Source organism: Pinus tabuliformis, chromosome 4_2, assembly GCF_031772625.1.
Source record: "Pinus tabuliformis cultivar Carrire ecotype Pingquan chromosome 4_2, CPIR1, whole genome shotgun sequence".
Classification (NCBI taxonomy): Eukaryota; Viridiplantae; Streptophyta; class Pinopsida; order Pinales; family Pinaceae; genus Pinus; species Pinus tabuliformis.
Window position 1 is genome coordinate 147,070,247 of NC_142304.1, and position 25,567 is coordinate 147,095,813.

Sequence of the window (25,567 nt, forward strand, 5' to 3'; positions counted from 1 at the left end):
TCGGTTTCCCCATCCTTTGGCATCGGTCACACTGGCTGATATACCTTCTGACATCTTGATGAAGCGTGGGCCAATAGTAGCCTGCCTGTAGGATTTTGAAGGCAGTCCTCTTTGCTGCAAAATGTCCTCCACAAGGCCCGTCATGACAAGTGAGGAGGATATCAAAGACTTCCTCCTCCCTTACACAACGCCTTAAGATCTGATCAGGGCCAAGCTTGAACAGGTTGCCCCCGATCCAAGTGAATGAGGCACTCTTTCTGACGATTCTGCTCTTTTCTATGGAAGATAAGTGTGGAGGGAACTGTGCTGAAACAAGGTAGTTTGCTATATCAGCAAACCATGGAGAGAGTACTGAAATAGAAAACAGATGTTCATCGGGCATCTGGTCATCCACTGTTCCATCCTCATCTGCAGGTAAATCCAATCTAGACAAAAAGTCAGCAACAACATTCTCTTTACCTGGTTTGTCAATGATAGTCAAATCAAACTGTTGCAACAAAAGTAACCATCTAATAATACGAGCATTCACATCTGGTTTATTCATTAAATATCTAATTGCAGCATGATCAGTATGTACAAATGTTTGATAGCCAGTGATATAATGTTGGAACTTGTTCAGTGCATGGACCACAGACAAGAATTCTTTCTCAGTTACAGTGTAATTCAGTTCTGCCTTGGATAAGTTTTTGCTGACAAAATAGATGGCATATGGAAGTTTTTGTTCAACTTGTCCTAAGGCTGCCCCTATGGCTTTGTTTGAGGCATCAGTGTGGATGTGGAAAGGTAGGGCCCAATTTGGACCTCTCAAGATTGGGGCAGACACCAACTTGTCCTTTAATTCATTCAGATCCTTCTGACAATCGTCAGTCCATTTAAACTCAACATCCTTTGCCAAGATGCTAAACAATGGCGAGGCCAGCTTGCTGAAGTCTTTAATGAATCTCCTATAATACCCTGCTAATCCTAAGACACTTCGAACATCTCTTACCTTCTGAGGAGGTGGAACCTTCTTGATGAGAGCAATTTTGTTAGGATCCACCTGTAACCCTTGGCAAGAAATGGTATGGCCTAGCACGGTCCCTTCAGTCATCAAGAATTCACACTTTTCAGGACTAAGGGACAGGTTCATCTCAATGCACTTGGTTAGGACTTCTCCCAGATTGGACAATGCTTCCTGGAAGTTGGACCCATAAGGAGTGAAGTCATCCATATAGATTTCCACCGAATCATGGACCAGCTCAGAAAAGATGCTCAAGAAGGCTCTCTGGAAGGTGGCAGGAGCATTGCATAGTCCAAAGGGAAGAACTTGGTAAGCAAAGGTACCCCAAGGACAAGTGAAGGTGGTCTTATCTTGGTCTTCCAGGCTGATTTGGATCTGGTTGTACACGCTAAACCCATCCAGGAAAGAGAAAAACTTCTTTCCTGCCAGTCCATCCAACACTTGATCTATGAAAGGTAGAGGAAAATGGTCTTTCTTGGTAGCTTTGTTCAGTTCTCGGTAGTCCACACAGATTCTCCACTTCCCTTTTTTCTTGGGAACAAACACCAAAGGGGACACCCATTCGCTATCCGAGATGGGGTAAATGAATCCGACATCTAACAGTTTTTGTAATTCCTCCTTGACGATGTCCTTAAGGGCTGGATTCATTCTCCTTTGGGTTGCCTAACTGGTTTACAACCTTCTTTGATGTAGATGTGATGGGTACAGACCGAAGGATGGAATCCTTTCATCTCCTTATAGCTCCAAGCAAAAGCATCTAGATGACTGGCCAACAGACTACACAGCTCCTTCTCCTGGGAAGGAGATAGGGAGGAGCTAATCTTTAATGTTCTCTCAGGGCCGAACTCCACATTTTTGACTCTGGGAGTAACAGGGTTGGTCGCACAAAGGTCCACTAAGGTGCTGGCTTGGGCATCCTCCACCAATTCCTCTAAGGACAATGCACTGGGAGGTGGAGTCTGGATCAAGGTCTCAATCAAATCATCCTCGGTTGGGAGGCCTCCCCTAGTGGTGTCTAGGGTGCACAAAGGTGTTGAGTACACCTCATCCTCTTCTCCTTCCTCCAACCAAAGTGGTAAGTCATTCTCTAATAAGGGTTGGGCAGGAGGGTACAGGACTAGCTGCTTGGACATAGGACCATTTTTGATGGTCATGTTTCCTGCACGGCAGCTTATGTAAGCATCTGCAGTGGCTAACCAAGGCCTTCCCAAAATAAGAGGGTATCCGGTAAGCTTTGCCTTTGGTTGCAGAACCAAGAAATCTGCAGGGTACTCCCAAGAGTCAACAGAGACCAAGACATCCTCTACGATCCCTTCAGGAGTCACAGTGGAGCGATCTGCTAGTTGTAGGACTGTCGAGGTCTTTCTCAGGGAACCCTGAAGGTTGAGTTTGAGCATGGTATCTCTGGTCATCACATTAATGGCAGCCCCCAGATCAATCAATGTGTGAGGGATGATGGTGCCATTGAAGTGGAAATCAACTACAGGACTCCCAGGATCCAAATACTTTGGGCAGATGACTTGTCCCAACATAAGATCAGACAGTTGTCCTATGACATTGATGGTTGAAGCATCTCTCTTTCGCCTGCCTGGGTGTCTAAAACACTTTTCCTTAACCAGTTTGTTGTATATCGGTACATCTTTGATGGCTTGGAGAAGTGGTATTTTCACACACAATTGTTTGAGCTCTCCCAGAAGCTCATCCTCCTCTGGGTTGGGTTGTGTGGTGGCTGTTAGTCTCTTAGGAAAGGGTGGAATGGCCTTTGGTTCACTTTCCTGTTTATCTTCCTCGTCCTCTGGGGGAGGAGGTTGGCGATCCGGAAGAGTCTTTCCAGATCGCAGATTGATCTCTTGGATCTCCACAGCATAGGTAGGGCATGATGTTTCCCCAGTATATACCTGTTGGGCCTGTCGGTTGTTGGGGTTCGGGTTCGGTTGAGCAGGCATTTGGGGCTGCCTTAGAGGAGCAGGAGGTAATGGTTGTGGTTGAGGCGGTGGTGGAGGCAAAATGGCGGGAGGAGTATTGTACTGGGGCCTCCACCCTGGTTGAGGTGCATTCCACTGAGGCTGTGGTTGGGCATGTGAGTGAAACGGAGGAGTAGTGGGCTGAGTATGGTACTGAGGTGGGTAAGGCCATGGAGGAGGTATAGACCATGAAGGATGAACAGGGGGCCCCAGGAAGGCATAGGAGCAGATTGGTTGGGGCTGTAATAGGTTTGGGGTGTCCCTTGCATCCCCTGTGGGTAAGGTCTAGGTCCATGTGGCCTCCTTTGGTTGAGGAAATAGAGGGGTTCAGTGGGCGCTTCTGTCCCTTGATACATGGCTTTAAGCCCAGGTAAGGTTGGACATTGGTTTGTGCGGTGGTCCTCCTCACAGACAAAACATACCTCAACCGAATGTAATGGGCACTCGTTCTTAGGGTGTTTCCTTGTACACCGAGGGCATAAAATAGCCAAAGCCCTCTCAGCTTCCTCTTTCTTATGCTGGATTCGGAATGTATCAAGTTGCATGGCGATGGTCTGTCTCACCTCACTCTTGAGATCCTCTAATTGATTTGCAAACTCATGTTTGGAGAAAGGAATACCAGCTGAGAGGATTTTTCCTCTACCTCTTTTCCGGGTTGCCCTAGAGTGGTTTCTAAACACGGCCTTTATGTCCTCATAAGGTAGTTGGTAAATATCTCCTCCAGCTAGTATGTGAAGGGTATCTAAGAGGTCTTCCGGGACTCCTCGGAGCAGGACCAACTTAAGAGATTCAGGGTCAAGTGTGCACCTGGCCCGTTTATAGCTAAGCTGGAACCTTTCCTCGTAATCCTCTAAGGACTCATCATTCCCCATGGTCATCCGAAAGATTTCTCCCTTGGTTTCCTTGGACCTACAGTAGTCCCGGTACTTGGTATTGAAAGCTTGCTGCATCTGGGCCCAAGTGGTGATACTATTCCCAGGTAAGCCCATGAACCAGCGTAATGCTGCATCCTTAAGGGTAGAGGGGAAGAGTTTCAGTTTTCGCTCATCTTCAGTATAGTCATAGGTTCGGCACAGGACGACAAACTCAAATAGGAAGGTATCAGGGTCCTCAGTAGTCAGTCCATGGAAGTGAGGTAAAGCGGAGGGACCGATGTTCTTCATTTTCATGTCTCCATTGGTCTCTCGGATGGGGAAGGCACCTTCAATTCTCTCATCTTCTCCCCTATTGTCAGCCATAGCTTCAGATGGAGTGGTCTCTAACTCTTCTTCTGCTATAGGATCTTCGTATATCTCAGGAGGTTCGCCTATAGGTTCTTCTGGATCACTGTCACCAAAGAAGAGAGAAGGGTGACTCAGTGATGTGGTGGGGGTGTTGGGTAAGAATTTTCCTGTTTTATCTCGATTCCTACGAGGCATGAAATGGAAAGACTTTTTATTGCTTTTGTTTTTTCTGGTACCTGCAAAACTAAAACAGATTGAACTGCAACTAACTATCTTGCTGAAATGGAAATGCGGAATTGAAATGAAAGCATGAAAGAACTAATCTATTTTGCTCAAATGAAATTGCAGGAATGAAATGCTAAGCTATGCTTTGCAGAATTGAAGTGCTAGTCTACGCTTGTAGAAAGGAAATTGCGGAATTGAAATGTTAATCTATGAAAGCAGGAAATGTCTATGCTACTTTTGCAGAAAGGAAATTGCAGCATGGAAATGAAATACTACTTAGCATAAGGCGAGAGTAGGAAAGTAGAAGAAAAGCAACAATCACCAATACTCTGACGCTTCCCCGGCAACGGCGCCAAAAAGATGGTGGGCTCCAATATTGTAGCAATAATGCTACAACTCCTGGAGCTTCCTTCTTTAATTTTTATCAACCCGGTAGTTCGTAACAAACTTGGAAGCGACGGTGTTGTATGCACAAGTACTAGCTCTTGTCGCAGCTGTCACTTGGTCAGCTGGCACAAGTCCGCTAGGGGCTCAAGCCAACTTCTATGAGCTCTTAGAAGAAGCTTTTGAACTGATGGGCGAAAGCTAATATCAAAAGAAGCTAATCTATTTGCAAAAAGGAACTGAAATCCAACAAGAAACGCAAACCCTAGCAAACCCTAATTCTACCAGCTAGTCTTACTGATGCAGAGATGGGGATGCAAACTACTGAAAGAGATGCCATTACTTCTAGGAAGGTGAGATGCATGTGTCTAGACTACTTTGATCCGAAGAGAACATATTTTTGTGTTTTTGTTCAAGTGGTTGGAATTATTATGCGTGTGCTTCTAACTGGATCTTTACTGTGCAGGGGTAGATCAAAGGGGAAATGCTTGGAAGAGGTCAGGAAGGCTCAGAGAGGGTCCAAGGAGTCCCTAGCATCCTTTCAAAGAGTTTCACAAAGTTTAGATGCCAAGAAACCGTGTTTATGAGCTTCTACAGGAAGTCTGCAGGGGTTCTACAGGATGTTCAGAATTTCTACAGGAAGTTCAGCAATTCCTACAGGATGTTCTACAATCGGATTTTTGGGTGATGGGTGAGTGGAAGGGGCTGCATGGATGGATAGGGAGGTAGGAGGGGAGTTTGTAATGACTCAACGACAGAGAGATGAGATGGAGAGGGGGTGTGCTAAGCTAGGTTGTCTTAAAGAGGGTAGAGGGAATGGAAGGCCGAAAAAGGTAGAATAACGAGGGTAATAGAATAGTTGAGAGACAATGGGTCTAATTGGGGGACGAGTAGTTGGCCTGGGCACGACTAAGAAAGACAAGAGAGTGAGGGAGTAGCGCTGCACAGTGTAAACGAAACAAACCATCCACGTCCTGCACATAACCGAAATATTATTAACCTATTCTAACTGTTTAATAAAATTAAGGAACTGCAACATTATTTCTAAGGAGAAGCATGCATGGTACTGAAACAAAGAAACATTCCAAGAGATCTGAACGCATGGACACTTCTACAACCAAAAATATTGCATCAAAGGTTGCATGGACACATAAACCACTGTTTTTGGGTGGGCAGCACTGTCTGCAATTCCAGCCCCTAGAAAGAGGTGAAAATGAGTGTGCAGGCAACCCCTTTTTTAGAACTTTTATCAACTCCAATCTCTTCACTCTACTCTAAATAGCTGGAGCAATTTTGTCTTATGAAAATGACCTACTTAACCATACCAAGGAATCTAACTCAGCAAACTGCGTTTCAATTGCATGTAAAGGGAAAAAACATAATGTTGAAAGGAAGATAACAATACAAAGGAAGGAGGCCTTAGGCTCTCAGGTTGGGCCCAACCCCGAGAGCTATGGATCCTTTAAGAACTCAGAACTGAACTCAAATCTACCTGCTTTCCATTAAAAGATGATAATCATAAGTCTAATAACATGCCAATAATGGCTACAAAAGAGCAAAATAGAGCTAGCAGCTCGTAGTCCAAAATGTGCAACAAGGTTTCAAAAGTCCTCTTTGAAGGCTAAAGCCTCATCATTTATACATTACGAGGCCCCAAGTTGGCCTCCTAAATCAGTGGGATTTGGCTGACCAAACTAGGAGTGAACTGTTGCTTCCTCAAAATCCGTTTGGCTGCCTTCTAACTCGGTGGTGGTGGTTGTCAGAGCTCGGAGTTGGGGGTGAAGATCACGAGGAGGGTCATTCAATGCTGTGGACAACCTTCCTACAAAATCTCAATCCCATCTTGACTGTCTCCTAGCCCACATTTGCTTGGTTTTGCTCCATTAAATGTCAAAAAACCTGAAATAAGCACGTGTTAGCTACCTAGGACTAGTGACTGCCCTTATTCGTACAAATGACATAAATATACTAAAAAATGATGCATAAGTTATGAAAAATGAAGGGTTGAGCAAGGGTAGTTAGGCCAAATGAGCCCAAAATGTTACCAAATTTGGGGCTCATCAGTTAGCCACCTAGGAATAGTGACTGCCCTTATTCGTACAAATGACATAAACATACTAAAAAATGATGCATAAGTTATGAAAAATGAAGGATTGAGCAAAGGTAGTTAGGCAAAATGAGCCCAAAATGTTACCAAATTTGGGGCTCATCAGTAGCCTTAGGATCATGTTTCGCATCCTTATCCTTTTGCTTCAAAGGACACTAGGATGTAAAGTGGCCCATCTTGCCACATCTAGAACATTTCACCTTCGAAATGTCCTTCTTCCGCTTCTTCTTATGCTGTCCCTTTGATGCTAGAGTTGTGTTCTCCTTCTTCCGCTTCTTCTTTATGTCTGTTGGCCGTCCGAATCTTCATGAGTTGTGGTTCTCCTCCTCCTCCTTGCTCTTCATGCCACTCCCATTGCTGCTATTGAGGTTGACCTTAACTAGGTCCCTCCTTAATTCTTCCTGTTGAAGAGATGCCCACATCTCCTCCCATGAAGGTAGTCTTTCCCTTCCCAATATACTTTGGAGGAAGACTTTCAATTCATTTGAGACTCCATTCAGGTTCATCCTTACCATTGCGATACTCTGAGTAGTAGACCCCACTACAACATATTGGTCTCTCGTGTCTTGAACATGTTGAAGATAGGAGTCAACCCCTTCTCCCTTCTACATCAATTTTTGTTGCAAATTTTGTTCTAGGTACATCTTCCACTGTTCGGAAGAGCCTTCATACAGTGAATACAAAGCTTCCCACATCTCTCAGGTTGTATCTTTGCCCTAGAAGTGTGAGACCACATGATCTTGAACTCCATCGAGTATGAACCTCTTCGCTTTCCCCTGCTCGGCCTTGTACTTCTTCTTCTGGTTATTTTTAGTGGGAACAACCACAACACTCTTGACGTAGGCTTCGAGATCGTACTCCTCCAAAACTATAAGATTTGTGTCTTCCATATGACATAGTTGGAAGCTCTTTCCAACTTGTCTTAATATTTGAGCCCACGCGATGCCATCTCACCTAAACTATCAAACTGACTCCTCTAGTCATTGCTCATCACTGTTGCCCGGCAAGTGAGAAATTCAAATTTTTGGTGAAAAGTTCTCTAAGGAGAAAGTTCCCCTTCTATGTGTGTTCACTCTTTTTCAATGAATTTCTGCCCCCGACAGTAATTGCATCCTTCAAACATTGCGCTAAGGCTATACATCACTCCCTCTGCCTCTTGCAAGCTCACGAATCGAAAATCATACCTCTTTGTTGACTCTGTCAGAGAGATATTTCCTTGGATTTCTTCTTTCCCGGTGTGGTGTAGGTAAATTCTCAATGTGGACAAAGGCAATTCCTCTAGCACGAGAGAGCGGGTCTAGCCACAAACAAACAATCTAGTGAAAACTTCCTTAAGCTATAATAAAGTAAGAGGGCCTACCTCTTAGAACGCTATTCCGCTTGGTGATGATCCTGCTTCCTTACTCCAGCTACTTTTTGTTTCCTTCCTTCGAATACCTAAAATAAGCAAACAAACAACAACAACAAACATGATAGCATACAAATTGCATTCAACCTACTTAAAAGGTCAATGAATCTTAAGCCATAAAAATTTAAGATAACACTTAATGTAGGAAATCAATCAATAGTTGTATTCATATAAGTTTAGAAAGAGATTACAACCAAAGCCTTGATGTTGCAGGTCTCCTCCAACATATTCGGGTTCCCAAAACTCTGATAGCATCTCATGGATATCCCCAACAATGGAAGTTTTAAAGCTTCTTCCCTTTAGTTCCAAACCAATCCAAACACACTATTCTCCCCACCAACATAAACTATAAAGCTACCAGCTATAGATATCTTGTTGGTTATTCAAGCTCCAAAAAAGAGTATTTCAGCTTGGAAAAGGAGGATTTTATATATCTTTGATGGAGGGGAGATGGTTCCTCTTATGATGGGAGAGGGCTTATCTCTTTGATTTGTTCCATATTAATAGGGGAAAGGAGCCCAAACCGAATTCCTTAGCTCCATCCATCCCAACCATTTACCAGGCTTCCATTACGAAGCTTCTAGACCTGGAAGCTTCAACTCCATATTTAAAAAACTTGCCAAAAGAGGGTCAACATGATTGAGAAAAGGCTCATTTGCACCATACGATGCTAGGTAGACTCTACAAATCAGCACGAGGAGGGAATGGGTCATTAGCACCGGTCTTGTAAACTGGGGTAAAAGGAAGATTCTTGGGAAAGGATGCAAAAGGGAAATGTTTTGCTCATGAAGACAGACATAATGGGAGTTTCTTCATGATGGGAAAGAATGTAGGGTTCACCTTAGAGGTCCTCCAGGATTGAGGAACAAGAAGTACAGGGACATCGACAAAATGTTGTGTAACAAATTCCCCCTAAAGCATGAAGGCCGAACTAGAGTGAGGGGTGAAATGCTTTACAAGTAGATGCAGGGAACCAGAGTCTGTCATCAGAAAACATGCTAGAAAGCATAGATACATATACATCACTGAAACTATGACAAATGATACATGAATCGTGATATGGGCGTATCCATCCAGAGAGAGATCATGTAAATGGATCTAGGGCATGGGTGCAACCATCCAATAAAGAGGATCATATCGAAACCAAGGTATGGTCGCAACCACCCAATAATGAGAAGGATCACACATAACAACTTATGGTATGGTCACAACCATCCATATGAGGGAGACATGTATATGAGCATGATCATGTCACATTGCCTTACAACCTGGACTTTAGTAATCTGATCCTAGGGTCTTGCGCTCCAACACGACCCGATCAAAGTAGAAATTCTAACATGTGAATTGAGTTGTTGAAGTCGAACATGCTAGAAAGTCACTTTATTACTGGTCAATGATGTGAATCGTTAACAAGCGTGAGAGAGACCACCAATAGTGATAATGGTTCTCAAGGTGCCAACGGCACCATCCATGAAATGTGAATAAAGGAACTGAATTCGAACACCCATGAAATCACCCGATCGAAAGCCAATGATGTGAACTTATCGTCGAGTGTGAAGAACTTTCTGTTAGGGCATGAAATCTCTAAGGTACTGGAAGGGAGTCTCTCGGCTAACTTCTTAGATAATGAGCTAAAGTCAACAAGAAGTGACCATGTTGAAGGAGGGTCATGATGTATCCCACATCATTGACATGAAACAAGGGGATGCAATGATAATGGATGATACAGAGAACCAGGAATGAGTATAACTGTAGAAGGGAAACTCTTGAACATATACACGACACGACTCCGGAGTTTGGAAACTTTTGGATCCATAGGATCGTAGGTCATGATGATGTGGCAGAGAATAATGGAAGGCGAAAAATGAATGACCCAACCCAAGAAAGTCAATGATGAAGTGAGGATATCCTGACTCAACACGAAGCAGAAAATGTCATGTTGAAGAGTGATTTTCCAACACAACTGATAGAATTTCCAATTTTGCCCCACCATTTCTAGCAAGTACCCCAATTATTTTTTAATCGCAAGCTTGAAGGGGATAACATGTTCTTGTATTGTAACTCCACCCTTCGGATGAATCCGACCTAGTAAGATTAATGAGCCCTAGGAAGGAGAAGCTCATGTTCATCATGGTGACAAATATGACATCGTTTAATGCTTTAACGAGTCTGACAAAGGTGTAACTCGGTATATTTTTCATGTTTAGATAGTTTGAAAAAGGCACGGAAAAGAAAACTCCACATGGTCCCTTTTCGTATTTTTGTGTCTCTCAAGCCCGAAAAGGTAGAAAATGATACTTGAGAGAACCTCTTGACCATTTCAATCAAGGAGTACCTTTTTCGTAAATAGTTTATCCCAACCCAAAAAAGGGGTAAACGTATACTGGGTAAATGACATTTCACAACCTTTAACGAGTTCAAAATGACAAGAGCTCGACAATCTTTTCGTGTTTAAAGAGTCAGAAAAGAGCTTGAAAGTGGACCCCCCCATTTTTATTCTCTTTAATGATTTAAAAAGGGAAAAATACTCGGCGATCTTTACATTTGAGTTTGTACGAGTCGAGAAAAGAGCTTATATGCAACTCCAGTACCATCATCAAGAATCTACCACCTATCGATGCATAAGAGGCAAATGTATTATCCAATTTCTGAGGTAAAATAGATGAAAAATACTTTTAAAATGCTAAAATGAATAAAAAATGAATAAAAGGGGGAAAAGTAAATATTTTTTTACCGTTTTACCTTTTTACCTTGTGTGGATAAATTTTCACCCATTTGTGCCTTAGATTTTAGGGGAAGATTGTGGTAGATCCAGGAGGCCATTCAATGATCCGTCAGTTGTAGGTAAGAGCTAAGACCCTTAGCTTCATTTTTATGCTTGTTTTTTCCTGTTTTTAATAGTGTTACAAAGTAATTTGTCACTGTCTTCACTCCAGTCTTCCTACTGTGTCATGTGTCCAAATTGTACATGCTCATGTTAGAAAAATGCTCTGTAATGTTGCAAAATGACCCACTTTTCCAAATTTTTCTACCTCATCGCGTCTGTTGGCTAAATAAACGGACTAATGGGCGCTCCAAAGCAGTCTAGAAGAGCTGCCATCACGGAAGTACACCTGATTCCCGCAATGGTCAGATTTTATGTGCCAGCGTGACTGTCGCTTGTAATATTCCACGATGACCTGACTAGCTCTATTATTCAATAGCGATGTCAGTGCGGAAGGCCATTTATGTGCCCGCGATGATCCAGATTGGGCGAATTTGTTCCAACAATTGACCTTCCAGATGACTCCAGACCTAGTTGTTGGCCTAGTTTATGTTGCCCTCCTTTCTCTGGTGTGGTTGTTCCGTCATTTGTGCTACCTCCCTTGGAGATAAGCTCATCTTCCCACCTTTCATGGAGACTCCTCCTATTTAAACTCTCACCATTGCTATGTGCTGCTAGTTTTGGAGTTCTTAGTCTTTGGAGTGATTGTTGATAGTGTTGTTAGTGCTTGTGAGTTTGATAGATAGCTGGTGTGAGTGTGACAAGTGTGGGATTGTTGATAGCTTAAGGAAGGTTGTGAAGTGCCTTTGATCTTGTGTAAAACTTGTGAGTGAGAGAGACTTGTGTATTGGGAGATCCATTTTCAAGAGTGAATGCTTGAGGAACATGTTGGCTGGATCCCTCTGAGAAGGCTTGTGACATCAAGACTTTGATTGTAAGCTTACTCTTATTTCATAATTAATGCAATCAATGATGTTTTCCTATGTCTTGTATGTAATGTACTTGATAGCTCATGAATTCTTGACTTTGTGAGTAAATAGATCATTTGTTGTTCCGGTTACGTGCTTTGTTGTATTTCCTTTTCATTGTTTCAGGTTGATTACTCATTAGGAGAAGGAAGCAGAAGCTAGAGCGACACAACAGAACTCCATCGACCACCGGTTGAGGTAGGCCTCCAACTATGACTGTTTAAGGAAAGCTATTGTTGATCTATCCTTGTTTGTGACTAGACCCACTCTAGGGCTAGAGGGGTTGCCTCTGTCCGCAGAGGGAACACTTTCGTGCATCACAAATTGGCGACTCCACTGGGGAGTTTGGCCTTTGTTCTTTTCTTGTTTACTCTTGTCTTGATTTTTGATTTGGTCTATTTTGAAGTTTGGGGATTAGTTATCAGTATTTTGAGTTTCCTGGGTTGATCTGGGAAATACATCTATTTGATTGAAGGGTTGACTGGTTTTGGTTTGGGACTTTTTGTTCATTTTCCATTGTTTTTTGCATCATCACAGAAAAAAGCTTAACAGTCACGAAGTCATCGCCACTTTATAGCTTTTCACCCGCGATGATCTTGGGTTGCTAGTTAATTCCCGCGACGACTCTTGAAATCGCATCATCGTGGAAAATAGGTGTTTTTCCGCGATCATCTCGGGTTGTCAGTGTAAAATTTTCACTGACATCTCTAGTTGTCTGTCCATCTCTGGCGATGGTATCTAAACTAGCGATGAAATCTCTAGTTGTCAGTGTACAACTTGCGATGATTCCTGAAAAGTTGTTTTTATAACTTTACCTCCTGAATTCATCAATCTTACTTATCCCCTGTTGTTTCTTGTCTCTCATTAGCTTGTTTTAAATGCTTTTGGTTAGGGTACTGTCTCTTTGATTTCATTGAGTGAGTCTTGTGTTTTTATACCATGTGACCTATCCCTTTAGAAGTTTCGTTGAGAAAATGTTTGCTTGGGTTACTTGTCTATTCAAGGTTCATCCACAACCATCTTATTGATTTTCTTGAGGCTTTTTCACTTCTTGTTTTCTTTCTGGTTGATTTTTAGTGTCGATTATTGAACCAATTTTTTATGTAGATTCGATTTCTTCACTACCAAGCATAGATCACAATTGTGTGGATCGATCAGATCACACTTTCTTGTTTACAAAATAAAAATTAAAAGTTTGCATTCATTTAGCATACAAAAGTGAAAATACATTTGCATTACAAATTTTCATGTTTGAGAAATTGGAAAGAAAATTTTAAATCTTTCATTAGTAGTATCGATGCATCGTGAGATTAGTGTATTGATGCATTGTGTTTCTTAGTGTTTTCATTCGCTTGTCTTGGTTTGGGAATGATCTCTCTACCCTCCCGTAGGTAGGTGTTCATTGAAGAAAAGATATTTTTTGATTCATTCTAGCTGCATCCTAGGATTTGTTGTATACATACGGTAAGGCCTGAAAACTAAAACATAATTCAAGATCAACTTTAAAATGAACTGAATAAATCTAACAATGAATTGGAACATAACACACATTTAGAGGTCTAGGCTAGAGCCGTGCTCCGGCGTTGTTAAACCTAGTCACTTTTGTTTCCACTCAAGGTTGGGTGATTCCTCCTACCGTGACTCAATAGTGGTCTAGCACGGAATTGTGCTCCCATGTACCATCGAGTATATGCTGGGAGACCCCACTAGGTTATCATCCTTTATCCATAGGAAGCCATGTCTGCCATCTTACAAACTGTAACGCACCGAACACAGCATTCGGGAAGATTGACTGCCATACGAAAAGTCCTTGGTTTTCATATGACTGCCAAGGTGTATATGCAGTTTTACAGATTTGTCTAGTAAACCTTTTGCCTAGTTCTCCAGAGTAGTCACTTTCATTCCTTTTCGGACTCCTTAAAATAAAAGGTTCATCTGAGCACTTGTCCTTTCAGGCTCATTAAACCTTGAAAGAGATAGAGTCACCTTTTCATCCTTTTCTCGACTCTTGAAACATGAAAAGGTCAAGTTTTGTTCCTGCACCATAAAATTTACTGCCCACGAAATATTCCTGGTAAAAGTTCGTGTTCTTGGTTGTGATAAGAGTGCTTTTCAGGGTTGTTCCCGATGGAAATATTCCCCGAGTTTACCGGCCAAGGTGTTTCCCCCAGATGGAAATCCTAGTCCGTTTCCTTCATTTGGAAATGTCGGTGCTCCGTATATGGCAACATTGTCTTTCCTGGGTTAACCATTGGTTTGCCCGTATGGTTGTTTTCAACCTCGGTGGTCCTGAGCGTCATGACTCCTGTTCCATCGTCTCCTTCGTCTGAACCTCGACATGTTGATTCCAAGGTTGAGCCTATGCCTTCTTTCCCTGTTTCCTCCTCCTCCTCTCCTCCTTCGCCTAGTGAAAACTCCATATCCAGTAACCAGGAGAAGAAGAAGAAGAAGAAGACGAAGAAGAAGAAGTCCGATAAATCCAAGGCCACCTGTGCAATTAATTCTCCGAGTCCGTCCTAGGTCGAACCACCTTCTGCTACTCTGCGGAAGGTTAAGTTTCCTTGTAAATTATGCAAGGGTGACCATTTTATTCGTGATTGTCCTGGCATTCCAAGGATCCTAGAAGTATGGTCTCACAATCTGGTTCACCCCTCATCATCCTCTGATGCTCAAGGCGATGCTCTCCTATCAACTGGCAACAGTAAGAAGGACAGGAAGATTCGATTCCCCTGTAGACTATGTGAAGGCATCCATCCCCTTCACCTTTGTCTGCTCATGGATAAATCTTCCACCGTTTTGGAAAGTCTTACAGCTTCTTCACCCCAACTTCCCATTTGTTATCAGCGGCTTTCTTTAGACCCTCCCTCCATGGACAAATCAATTGACTTAGATTCTTCTCTTGTCCTTCCTCCTTCTTCCAAGCCTAGCTATGCTCAGCCTGTTCCAGACCAACCATTGGTCAAAAAGAGTGTCGACTTAGGTTCACCACCTGTTGATCACTCTGTCTAGGAAGAGCATCATGCTCGTGTTCTTCTCGTCTCATCAAATTCTCCAGAGTTTGAAAATGACTCTCCTATCCCAGCTGATCTAGGGAGTCCTTCTTTGGTTCCTGTAGGGCACGGGGGCAATCATACGATTCCCCCACCAAGTAGTTTGGCCGTTACTTTCGATTGGAGTCACTTGACTGTTTTTCGCCTTCCATCCTATGTGCCTTTTGATATTACAATATACGCCTATGATAAGGTAGTACCTGGCACTGTCCTGGATGAGGGTGTGTTTGGCAGTCTTATACCTTCCACTACTTGGCAAGCTTTAGGTTCCCCCCAGCTTGTGCCGGTCACACAGAATCAGTTGGCATTCGACGAAGAACCCTGTCAACCTGTGGGAATCCTCCCAAAGTTTCCTGTTACTTTGGGGGGAAAAACCGTCTATATAGATTTCATGGTCATCCAAGGTGCGAATTTTAGTCTTCTCCTTGGCTGTGACTATGTTTATGCCATGGAGGCCCTTGTCTCTTCATTTTTTCGTGTGGTTTGTTTTCCACACGATGGAAGAATGGTGACCATAGATCAATTATCATTCTTTAGTCCCCCGATGCCTCCTGCATAGCTGTCATCCCCTCTCGGTTCTTGCTCGCAAGCAGTACCTTCCTTGCCACAGGTCAATTATGTGGCTACCTGTTCCATCTCTGCCTCTGCTGATGATCATGTAGATGGTCTCGTACATCATGTACTGGGGGCATTGGAACCCACTCTGTCATTAGTGCCTCATGACATGTATTCCTCCCAGAGTGCATCCCTTCCATCCTGCGAAGACCTCTTGGGAGCCATGCTCTCATATGGCCAATAAAACAAGGGGCTTGAGGATAGTTCTGATCTTATGTCGACCTCATTAAAAAACAAAACAAGGAGTCCCGAGGATGGTTTGTTTCATGTGTCAAACTTGTTAAAAAATGAAACAAGGATCCTGGAGCACAGTTCCTTGCCTTGTGTCAATCTCGTTAAAAAATGAATCAAGGGTTCTGAGGATAGTTCTTTTACTGTGTCAACCTCATTAAAAATGACACAACTCCCTTTCCAAATCGAGTCTTTGTTTAAGATCTCATAAAATCCAAGTCAAGTCTTTCCAAGATCTCAAACATGAACCTTCATTCCATCCACCTTGTTGAATGCAATGAAGCTTGGGGGGTATGTACCTCGATTTGCGTCATTATGTTGGGGGCATGCGAATTTATAACAAGCATAGTTTTTCATTTCAAGCTTGTGTAAACATGAAACCGAATCCAAGCAAAGTTCTCCATGGTTCAAGCTTGTGTAAAAATTAACCCATACTTGATTTACACCTTGTGATTATCGTTTTTATCTGTTAAATTTTGCTAGATGAGCCTTGGTTGTTTCATTCCATCGCCACCATCTCTTTGGCCAATCATATGATTTCACTTGGTTGTTTTTCCTTTCCTGAGGAACCGCAGCGATGAGTGGTTTTATTAGCCAGCCTCTTGACCATTACATGTTTTGAGCAGTTCCACCATTGTCAGAACCAGTTGCTACCTTTTATACCACTCATTCCTCTAGGACAAGTCACCTTTAAGCCCTTTTCTGACTTGTAAAATATAAAAAGATTGCTGAGTTTTTTTCCCTTTTTGACTCGTTAAAGAAAATAAAAATGGAGGTCTACTTTCAGCACTTTTCCAATCGTTTAAAGACGAAAAGATTGCCGAGTTTTCCCTCTTGAATCGTTAAAAGAAATGAGAGGTGGTCACCTTTAAGCTCTTTTTTCGACCGTTTAAACACAAAAAGATTACAGGATTTTGTCATTTCAGGTTCGTTATTGGTTGTGAACCGACGTGCTTCGATCGCTTTTCTACTTTTTCAGGTCGAAGTCACTAGTTACGAAAAGTACTCCTCAATCGTAATGGTCGGGCGGTTCTTTCAAGTATCATTTTATACTTTTTCGGGCTCGAGAGACACAACTCTACGAAAAAGGACCCCCCTAGAGTTTTCTTTTCCGTATCTTTTTCAAACTCTCTAAATATGAAAAAGACTATGAGTTTTACCTATGTCAGACTCGTTAAACCCTAACAACATTAGACTCATCACCATGATGAGACTCAAGCTTCTCCTTCCTAGGGCTCGTTAAATTATTACTAGGTTGGACTCAACAACAGGTTTATCATTGATTGTCTATGGCAGCTAATTACTCTTGAACATCGACACTTTTGTTTCTTGTTGGGTCAGGACATCCATACATTGTCATTTGGCCTTCCGCGGGTTTGGGTTGTCATTTAGCCTCATTCCATTCGATTCATGCCATCTCCTTCAAGCCTCTAATCCATTGATGCCTGAATGCTACCACCCTCCAGAGTCGTGTCGCCGACATGTTCAAGATTATAATCCTTCTGCAGTTTACACCCTCATCTTCTCCTCTGATACTCTGTTTCACCCTCTACCTCTTGTTCCTTATCTCATGTCGTTGATGGGGGAAACATTATGGCCCTCCTGCGATGGTTCGTCTCCTGTCGACATCAGCTCATTATCCAGGAGATTGATCTAGAGATCCCCTTTGGTACCTTAGAGCTTGCATACCTCAATGGCAAGTTCTTCACACCTGACGGTCGACTTTCATCATTGGTCGTTGATTGGGTGATTCCACAAGTGTTCGACTTCAACTCATTTTTCACACTTCGTGGATTGTGCTAGATAGTACCTTGAGAGCCATTGGCATTATTTGTGGTTTCTCTCACGCTTGTTAATGGTTTTCATCATTGACCGGTAATCAAGCGATGTTCTATCATGCTCAACCTCAGCACATCTATTCGCATGTTAGGATTTGTACTATGATCAGATGGGTTCAAGACCCCGAACTCAGATTACACATGTTCGGGCTGCGTGGATTGGTTTTATGATTACATGACTCATTGATGGATGGCTGCAACCATACCTGAGTCTTCATAGATGGCTGCGACCATACTTTTATCATCATCATGGTCTCATTAGCTGGATGGCTGCGTCCATACCATAGACCTATTTCGTATGTATTTTGGATGGCTGCACCCATGCCTAGACTACATGTACTTCATTATCATGGATATCAGTTGTACTTGTGTGCACGTTCTTCCAGATGGTGTTTCAGCTCAGTTAGTTTCGTAAAGAATTTCACCCCTCCCTCTCTGTCGGGCTTCATACTTTAGGGGGCATCTGTTACATAGTAATTTGTCACTGTCTTCACTCCAGTCTTCCTACTGTGTCATGTGTCCAAATTGTACATGCTCATGTTAGAAAAATGCTCTCTGATGTTGCCAAATGACCCACTTTTCCAAAGGTTTCTGCCCCATCGCGTCTATTGGCTAAATAAACGCACTGATGGGCACTCCAAAACAGTCCAAAAGCGCTGCCATTGCGGCAGTACACCTGATTCCCGTGATGGTTGGATTTTATGTGCCAGCATGACTGTCGCTTGTAATATTTCACGATGACCTAACTAGCTCCATTATTCAATAGCGATGTCAGCGCAGAAGGCCAGTTATGTGCCCACAATGATCCAGATTGGGTGAATTTGTTCCAACAGTCAACCTTCCAGATGACTCCAGACCTAGTTGTTGGCCTAGTTTATGTCGCCCTCCTTTCTCTGGTGTGGTTGTTCCGTCATTTGTGCTACCTTCCTTGGAGATAAGCTCATCTTCCCACCTTTCATGGAGACTCCGTCTCCTATTTAAACTCTCACCATTTCTATGTGCTGCTAGTTTTGGAGTTCTTAGTATTTGGAGTGATTGTTGATAGTGCTGTTAGTGCTTGTGAGTTTTATAGATAGCTGGTGTGAGTGTGACAAGTGTGGGATTGTTGATAGCTTGAGGAAGGTTGTGAAGTGCCTTTGATCTTGTGTAAAACTTGTGAGTGAGAGAGACTTGTGTATTGGGAGATCCATTTTCAAGAGTGAATGCTTGAGGAACATGTTGGTTGGATCCCTCTGAGAAGGCTTGTGACGTCAAGACTTTGGTTGTAAGCTTACTCTTATTTCATAATTAATGCAATCAATGATGTTTTCCTATGTTTTGTATGTAATGTACTTGATAGCTCATGACTTCTTGACTTTGTGAGTAAATAGATCATTTGTTGTTCCGATTACGTGCTTTGTTTTATTTCCTTTTCATTGTTTTAGGTTGATTACTCATTAGGAGAAGGAAGCGGAAGCTGAAGCGGCGCAAAAAAACTCCGTCGACCACCGGTTGAGGTAGGCCTCCAACTATGACTATTTAAGGAAAGCTATTGTTGATCTGTCCTTGTTTGTGACTAGACCCACTCTAGGGCTAGAGGGGTTGCCTCTGTCTGCAGAGGGAACACTTTCCTGCATCACAAATAGTTTTTTGGATTTCTAGAGGAAATATTAGCAAAAAAAAATTCCCTCTGTTGGCATGATTTCCATGCACGGGATCGCGTTGATCAAGGGTCATTAACACAATCAAGTGCATCGTCAACGCTATTGTTTTTAAAATAGTCACATCGGTGCCATGAACATAAAAAAATTCAAATTTTTTCTTGATTTCTCCACTTTGAATCTGAATTCCTTCAAGCAAGGATGAACGTTGACTTGAATTTATGGTTTTTGTAGGCAAAACACAGCGAAAAATGATTGATTGGAAAGAACGTGAGCATGAGACAATCAATTCACAGGCATTGGAAGACCTAAATTGTTTAAATCCCCTGAGGAACTATGGGCTCCTCAAATTCTTCCTCACATCGAGTCTTCAAGCTCAACCCGAGCTGTTGCAATATTTGATCAATCTTTGGGACATTAACTGGGAAATCTTTGTCATCTAGGACTAGGAAATGGATTTAGAAACTTTTGACATCTATTTCATCACTAGACTGTCCCGAAGAGGGGAACCAGTCAATCTGTATGGGGCCAGGCCTATTGGGGCAAGTGTGAACATGTTTCTTGCAGAACACTGCCTAGAAGCATTGAAATAAAAAAGCGACAAGGTTTATATCACTTGTGTTAACGACCTTGTATTGAAAACACTTCTCTTGACCATAAACAGAGTGGCTGGAGAGTGGTTTGGGCTTAGGCATTGCATGAGTCCAATAAGTCCAAATTTCAATATGCTATAGACTGTACGGCGCTGACTATCTTCAACTAGGCAGAAGCCATGAAGGTAAACATGAAGTGCCAGTTATCCAAAGCCAAGGCAGGAAACCTAAAGCAGTTCGGATATGGTTCCATTCTAGTGACCTTATTTTTGGAGCAAATCCCACTATTTCATTATCAGCTTGCAGAGGTGAACCCACCATTTCCATGAGACACGCGAATGGTCTATTGGAGTGAACTGATGCCTAGAATCACTGGGGGCCAGCATATGTCATACAAGCCCACCTTATTTTCATGGCTAATGCATCAGCTGATCGTAGTAGAGGATTGGCCCTATAGTGGTACTGAATTCCATGGCAATCTAGATATGCCGGATCTAGAGGGAGAAGATTATGATGATGGAGGTAAGCAAGACAATTTTTATTTTTTATTTTTTATTGTTTTTGAAATATATGCTTTCATGACATTTCAATTTTATAAATGCAAATGTAGGAACAGAGCGACCAGCCGAGATGTCCCCGATCACCAAGCACATTTCTCGATAGTTTGATATTGCTCCTTATCAGGAAGGAGTCGATAATGAGGAGGAAATTGTGCAGAACCTTAAGGGATTGACCAAAGGTATCTCAGAGTATGCCCAAGTAGGTGACATCCCACGCCAGTATCAGTGGCACATAGTGGGGGTATCAGACCAGATCCGTCGACTACTGACTCATGTAGTATGAGCAGTAATGTACTATCATGAGCACCATGCCAAGTAGTTTATACATTCAGAATTTTAAAGTTTTGAGGCCTACGAGCCACGAATGTACTTTTCAACACATATTATTTTTTGTCATTTTGATGTATGACACTCAAACATTATCGAAATATATATGTGTGTGTGTGTGTGTGTGTATATTTTATGCTTACTATGGTACAAATGTTTTGTTTGTTCACATATTTTGCAAATGTCTATCCAACACATAATTAGCTAATGCATCTATTAATGTATTCATACGCCTAGGAATATGATGATATGTGATGTAATCAAAATTTCTTTCTAAGAGATGAATACACAAACACATTCTCAATATCTGAGGGTTTCTAACAAAATATTTCTCGTTGAGTTGAAGAACAATGAATTGTGAGTCAAGGTTGACAACCAATTCCCGAATGTCAAGAGCAATGGCTTCTAACAACAATTTGATAACTGCGCTATACTGAACAATGTTATTAGTTGTTGGACCTAAACAAATACCTTGAAGATTAATCAACTCACCATGGAGGTCATAAATGTCCCATGCTGCGGAGGATAGATTTTGGGTACTACGGAAAGCACCATCAGCGAAACGAATGTGAGGATTCACAGACATCTACAAAGCAGGAGAAGACATAGTAAGTAGGAAAGCTGCTTGAAAAACACAACACCAAACCACACTGCACAAAATGAATAACACACTATTGTAAAAAAGTAGCCATGTAAGATGACTCAAGCATAGTACTTTTGGAGATACAACCTGTTACGGGGCTTGTCTAAGGGATTGCCCTCATAATCAATCAGCTCATATGCCCCTTTTTGTAACACACATTTTACAATATAGGGCCCATGCCACATGGGTTCGAATTTACCTGCCCCCAGCTTATCATTAGCTTGATCATACAGTAAAACCAAATCAACCTCAGAAAAATCACAAGGGGAGACCAAATGATCAAAATGGGACTTAACCCACTTTTTCTGTGCTTCAATGACTAAAGCAGCAAGACAACGAGTTTCATCCAGTCGTTCTAAGTGTAATAGGCGCTCTTCTTGAGGCGAGGTTTCAGGGAGTAGTTCTACAACCAACTTGAGTGAGGGAATTTCACACTCAATCGATAAAGTTGCTTCCAAACCATAGAAAAGCTGGAAAGGTGTAAACCCAGTGGCATCTTTGGTCGAGGTTCGGTAAGCCCACAAAGCTAAAAAAAGCATGAGATGCCAATTTGACTTGTGCATCCCAATGGTGCACTGAAGCATCATAACCAAGACTTTGTTCACAACTTCAACTTAGCCATTGGCCTGAGGGTAGTACAAGGTCGAGCCATCATGGCGCAAGCCCAACATAGAAGTCATGTCAACCATCATGTAATCGTGAAAATGGGAGCCATGGTCGGTGACAATGGCTTGAGGCACTCCAAACCTGTAAATAACATGATTGAATAGAAATTGAGCCGCCATTTTACCGTCAGCAAAATACGTAGGCATCGCTTTAGCCCATTTGGCGAAGTAATCCACGACAATGATAATATAACCATGCCCCCCAACAAAACGAAGGTTACATGTCATATAGTCAATGCCCCATTTGGGAAAGGGACTAACGGTAATAAAGGGGTGAAGGTGAGCAGGTGGGGCATGCATTTTTTGCTGATAAATCTAGCACTCATGGCATTTGCAAACAACAAGGATGCAATCCTTAAACATGGAGGGCCAGAAATAACCAGTGTGGAGTATCTTTTGAGTAGTAGCATATCCAGACAGATGACTGCCACATGCGCCAGAATTCCAGTCATTCAATACTCTCTCAGCCTCCTTGAGAGCTAGACATCGGTGAAGAATTGAATCAACACCAACACAATATAAAGTATCTCCAATGATGCGTAAGGTTGAGATTGATGGAAAATGCAGCGACGATCATCCTTGGTCAATGCAGACTAGAAGGTGGATGTTTGTAGATACACAATGATATCATTGTACCAAGGGTCGAGAGTGCTAATCAGAAAAAGAATCTCGTCTGAGAGCTACTCATTAGCACCAACAGGAAGAGAAGCAAAGGAAAGGGAACAAATCAACTCAGCGAAGACAAGTGATTTCTTATATTTGGTAGTAGTGAACACCAAATCAAATTCCTGGAGGATGAATATCCACTTGGAATACTTGCCCCTAAGAAAATGATGAGTTAGGATGTAAGTCATGGGGTTGCACTCAGAAATCACAGTCGTGGTGCAGAATAGAATGTAATGTCGATAGCGCTAAATAACCTAAACGATAGCCAACGACAACTTCTCGACATGAGCATAACATGTCTCAGTATCTAGGATATTGCAACTGAGGTAGTAAATAACATGTTCATTACCTTTGTCAACATCTTGCACCAACACCATAGCGATGGTACTAGAGGCTGTAGCTAGATAAAGGAATAATCACTATGATAGTTCGAAGGGTGCAATAAAGGAGCATTAACGAGGACAACTTTTAAATCATAAGCAACTGAGTGAACCCTAAAGCTAGCTCAACATAGTTCGGTACAAAATGACAGAGAAAATTTTCTTTCCCTTGCAGACTCTGTAGTTGATGCAACGAAGAGGGAGGGGGTAAATTAACAATAGCCTCAACTTTAAGAGGATCAAGATGAATTCCTTCTTTTGAAACAATAAAGCCGAGGAGACGTTTGGATTCAACACAGAAGACACACTTATGTAGATTCAGCCGAATGTTATAGTGTCTACAGCGAAAAAGATTTGTCGAAGATGATCAGGATGATCATAGCGCTTACATTAATAAGCCGGTAATATCATCCAAGTAAGGTTGAACGATGTTTCTAATGTCATGGAATGCATAAGACATCGCTCTTTGAAATTTATTCCCAACATTCTTAAGGCCAAAAGGGAGATTTTTATACACAAAATTTCCCTACAAACAGATAAAGGTTGTCTTATATTGATCAGCCAATGCAATGTTTATCTGGTTGTAACCAGAAAAACTATCCATAAAGGAAAATAATTCACTCCCAGCGCATTCATCAATGATATGGTCTATGAAAGGAGTGGGGTAATTATCCTTTGAATGGGTATGATTCAGGTCACGGTAATCAATGCAAACATGAATAGTGCCTTGTTTCTTTGTCACCGGTACGATATTAGACACCCAATCTATAAGAGGGATTAGAAAAATAAATCTAGCTTTAAGAAGTTTTTCAACTTCACCCTTGATGGCGACCACTTTTCTAGGGTTCACTAGACAAAGCCATTGGTGAATGGGCTTCGCATGAGGATAAGTCAGAATTTCATGCATGACTATAATTGGGTTAGTGTCGGGCATTTCTTCGTGTGACCACACGAAAAAATCTCAGAAGTTTGGAACAGATGAGTATAAAGCTTGATCTTATCAGGAGAACAAGTTACCTCGATATGGACATTTTCAATGACTACAGGCTTGATAGAAATATCAATCGGCATCGTTTGGGTAATGTTACCCATGTTCCCTTCCGACCAAACTTCATTAGTCATGATCAACGTATGAATTGGTTGGGTCGAGAACTGAGAAGAGAAATTCTCAAGACAAGTAGACATGACTGTCCGACCAGGCAAGAATGAGGAACGATGATGAGTGTTGTTCCAAGGTACTTCCTCCAGAGACATTACTTCCATGATACCTTTGTCAAAAATAAAAGTCTCAGCTAAGGGATCAGAAGATTCAAAAGAACAAAGCCACAGGGATTGAGAATACATGTCGAGAGAGACACTCGAAACAGAATGATCAGAGGATACCGAAGTCGAAACTGAAACATTCTCCACATAATTAATTTCAGCGGGGATTAACAACATAACCTCGCTCCATGTATCAACAAGATCTAGTGAGGGAATGACCCAAGGATCAGAATTAACTCAGATCATGTTGACTGAGGCAATATCTGGAGGTGGGAGTGGAAAAATACCCATCAAGGTGGGATATTTAAAAAGTCTTGCCCCCACACTCTCATAAGGAGCACCGGTGTGCTTGACATAAGGAACATTGCCTTCCAAGGAGGAAGAGGCAAAGAAGGACAGTTGGTTGACCATGAAAATCTTCCCTTGATGGGGAAAACAAATCATGTGGAAAAGGGAGGAGGCTACAACATGCATGGCATGGGTCCAACTCCGTTCGAGTTGAAGATTATAGTTAAGGTTTGCATCAACAATCTCTACTTCGATGTGTATTTTCTTACCTTCCAAAGTAATGGCAAGGTTAGGAAGGGCACCATATGGTTGAGAATCATGCCCATCAAAGGCTTCCAGAGTGTTAGGTGATTGGTTCAACGCAGGATAACCAATTGTCGTCCAACAAGCGACATACACGATGCAAGTAGAAGCACCTTCATCAGTGATGGTCCTATGAATGGTTTTCTCATTCATGATGACCTGAATGAGAAAGGAAATCCGATAAGGTAAATACGGAACGTGTTTTTCTAGATCAAAAGAAATGAGATTAGAGTCAGTTGGATCAATACCTCCAATAGCTGACAGTAATGCTTTTTGTTGAGATGGACAACTTTCAAGGACCTCAAGAGCAGACATAGCTAATGGCACCTGAGCCAAATCCTCAACAATATTATAATGTTGAGTGGCACGAGCGTGCAAATTGTACGATGACTTTCACAGCACACCTCGAGAAGGTGTTCGAATGGCGGAATCAGGATTAGGTTCCTCTATATGGAGAGGACT